Source organism: Wasmannia auropunctata, unplaced genomic scaffold (genome assembly GCF_000956235.1).
Source record: "Wasmannia auropunctata unplaced genomic scaffold, wasmannia.A_1.0 LD336053.1, whole genome shotgun sequence".
NCBI classification, from domain to species: Eukaryota; Metazoa; Arthropoda; class Insecta; order Hymenoptera; family Formicidae; genus Wasmannia; species Wasmannia auropunctata.
Genome location: NW_012026837.1, coordinates 6,943,355 through 6,947,275, shown reverse-complemented (window position 1 = coordinate 6,947,275; position 3,921 = coordinate 6,943,355).

Here is a 3,921-nt window from a genome sequence, read left to right as displayed (position 1 = left end):
TCTCTCAGATTTAAGAGTTTACAGCAACAGAGGTGCATTAAATTAAAAATCGACTCACAGTATCTTAAAGTAGAGATTTCAAGCTTTCGTTTGAAAAATAGTTCATCATTTTACGATGATTTTTCGCGGAGTTACCGTTAATCAAAGTTGACCAATTTTTGCTCAAAATTTTTCTATGCCATAATTTTTTTGAGCAGTGTATAAACTAGATAAACGTGAATTTCAATTCTATTATTTTTAAACTTAATAAACTTATTTAAATCTTTTTTACCCAAAGTTTAAGCTCTGTTTACTATTTATTAATAATTATTTAATACAAAAAGTTCTATACTTGATAAGTTTACATCAAATAGTCAAATACAACGATGATAAAGCAAATAATGAAGTATACGAATGATTGAATTCAAAAATTGATTTTAAAAATGCGAGCATCATTTGATCGTCATTTACATATTTTTCTCATAGGAGAAAATATTAACTTTCTATTTTACAGTTTTGCATTTTATCTCGAATCTGGTTTTGTCCCAATTTATTCACAAACAACAAAAGCGAAACAAAAAAATAAAACTAAATAGGACAAGCAGTCGAAATTTTTTTTCTGTTGAATAAAACATCTTGTAGCGAATTTTTATAAAAAAGTTCAAATTGATCATCGATCTTTGCTACCGTAACTCAAGTTGTTTTTGAGAGTCCTGTAAATTTTGAAATATCAAATCTGCATGTCCTTACAGATTTGCCACAATTTTTATAAGTTTTTTTTGCTAAACTTTCAATCAGCTTGTTCAATGAAAAGCTGCGGGCGATATCTCCGTCGGTGCTAATCGATCTTACCCGAGATTTCAAGATTGCAAAATTGCAAGATCGCAAGATTACAAATTTCTCGAGTCGATGATTCTCAAATTTTAAATTTTAATCGAGTTGTTTCTACTATAATATCTCTGGCCACGCTATATCATAAAATCTCTATCCCAATATAATTCGAAAAGTGTTTATTCGCGTTTCGGATACCTAAACCAGTAAACAGCGTGACGGAATGAAATTAAGAACGCTGTACTCTCGAGAAACGCAGGGGTGAAGGAGGCGAGGGGAGGCCAGCGATGTGGTCCGATTTAGTTGATATAAATCATCTCCGCCTCGCGCCTTCTCTCGTCAACTGGCACGTTTTCGCGGCCGCGAAAGAAGGAAAGCTCGGAAACGGACTGTAGCGATGGTCGCTCTAAAGATATCGCTGCGTCCACGTTACCAAGAATAGAACCGTGACGTCGTCATCGTGAACATCGACGAAACAAGACGCGACGAAGCCGTGTGTCGTGCATGTACATCGACGGTTTTCCGTCGGGCCAACCAATAGAATTTGCCTTCGCTTGCGCGCGATATATCGACCCTTTCATTATAGCCAATATGCTTATCTTTCCTTCTCCGTAGATCTCAAGCTTCTATAATTCTCCCGCCAATTCTCTCTCTCTCTCTGAAACAATGTACAATTGTGTGTAGAGCTCTCTCAAGACAGAACAATACGAGATACGGCCAGTAACACGAGGAAGTATCTAAATATCCCTCAATTAAGAAAACGTGATTATTAGACATTATTGTACCATTTTGTTTGAGAGATGTATAAAACCATTATTTATTTATATTGCTACCTCAACTACATGTTCGGCTCCGAGACGTCTCGTTTATCGCGCGGATCTAGCTTAGACAGATGATCGATGGAAGGCACAAGGGAGAACTTTTTATATTTCATCGTCTACTTGTATAGCTCAGCTGTTAAGTAAATAGAGAGATCGAAACCCATCTATTCCCAAAGGCCGCTTTTAAGATGCCTCGACAGATGTATAACTCTTCGGAGAACTGCCGACTACAATGAGTCATTTTCGTATTCTATTGGAAAACGAAAAATTCACTCCACCATCTATAAATATACTTCATAAAACAGCAATAAGAAGCAACTTTCGAATTTGATCATGGGCGCCGGCAGAATTACTTGTAGGAGGGTAATCCAGAAAGTTTCAAATTCGATTAATTAATATTTATGCACTGAGTTTCTGTTTAATTATCCAAAAATTATATTCTATTATTATGTTATTATTATATTCTGTTAAAAAATTATACTCTATATTACGCGACTTCTTTTTTTCCCTGTGGATTTTTCCCTTCCCCATTTGTTTCATAAACCAGAAGGGTGCATCCCTTGCACCCTTTGTTGCGCCCATGAATTTCATTTTTTACATCTTTGCGATGTAAAAGAGATGGACGAGAAATGATCTTTGAATTATTCCCATCGGAATACCCGAAATCGGATCTCAAATGACTCAGCCACTGCTGAGATAATAAAGTTTCGACGGAGACCCAAGTAGAACTGCGAATCATGATCAAAATGACATTAAAATGACTCCAAAAATAATTATTAAGTCATTTTTCGACCAGTAGCGATTTATTTTAATGTCATTTTAGCGTTAATTGTAACCTTGTTGTTCTGCTTGGGGATTTGTGTATGAAGAAGTATATTGGCAATATTTCACAAGGACGAGTTCCGCAGGCATTGTCGCAGACATGGTCGCAGATGTGCCCATGCGACACGTGTCATCGAGATAAAGGCAAGAACGATCCAGCGAGAGATTGAGAGAATAGACAAGGTGAAATGAAGGAAAGATACGCGAGGTAGCGGAAAGCGACCAATTTATGTCGCAATTTACGTCGCATTTTGTCTCGTCTACCTTTTTCCCGCTTTAGCCCGAAGCATTCGGTCATTCGCGCGAAGAGACAAGAGGAAAACTCATTGTCAGAAAAGTCGCACGGCGTCTATGCGCCCGTTAAAAATCGCCGAAACACATGCGTCGTAAATTTTGGTCGGGAGCACATTATTATTCACTCAGAGAAATGCTTCGCTGTTCCAGCTAGAATTCTAAATATTACACTTAAATTATATCGCTGTTTTTTGTATCTGCTAAAAAATTGTCTGTCATACGTAGAATTTATAGCAGCAATATTCTAAGAATATATGCAAGAAAATATAGGTCTCATAAATACCATCAAATATGATTGGAGTCTGGATTAATTAAACGTTATAGAGAAACTTTCTTACTAAATTTGACAAATAGTTCAGATATAATTTCTGTTTCTGTTATCTATATCGATTAAATACAAATCATATGTGGTATCGCATTGCTTACTAATCACTTATCCGTTTTAGCTAATTTTTCGTACTTAAATAATTCTAGCTATAATTGCAAGATCAAGCGAAGCGGTAGTGGAGCGACGCCAAGTATATAATTACTTCTTTCAGTATTCGCGCGATTTAGCGCGCGATAGTAATCGATTCTGACACCAGAAGCCGTTGCGATTTATACATATGCCGCGTTCTCGCGTCTCATCTCTTTCTTCTTCTTGATTATAGTCTCTTGGTATCTTTGAGATTCGAGATGAAAATAAAAAGAGAAAAAAAAGAGAATCTTATTAACAAAGAAACTTATATAGGTTGTACGCGAAATGTGTGTCGCAGAAAAATTGATAAACTCAGTTTAACGTATAGACCGAGGTTAAAAGTAACATTTTTTTCATTTTCATAAGATAAAAAAAGTCTATATTTGCTATAGATTTTAAATTCATATACACAAATAAGGAGGAGATTCAAGATTAGTTTCACAGGCAATTAAATGCCCTTAATTCAATTTTTAAAAGTGTTATTATGACCATTTAAATAGACCGAGGCGCGTTGTTATTTTTTACCTCAATGAGGTAAGATAAGTAACAACGCTTTTTATCTTATAAAAACAAAAAAATGTTACTTTCAACACCGGCCTCCCCTCACTCAGGGAAATGTTTCGCTGTTCCAGCTAGAATTCTAAATATTACACTTAAATTATATCGCTGTTTTTTGTATCTACTAAAAAATTGTTTGTCATACGTAGAATTTATAGC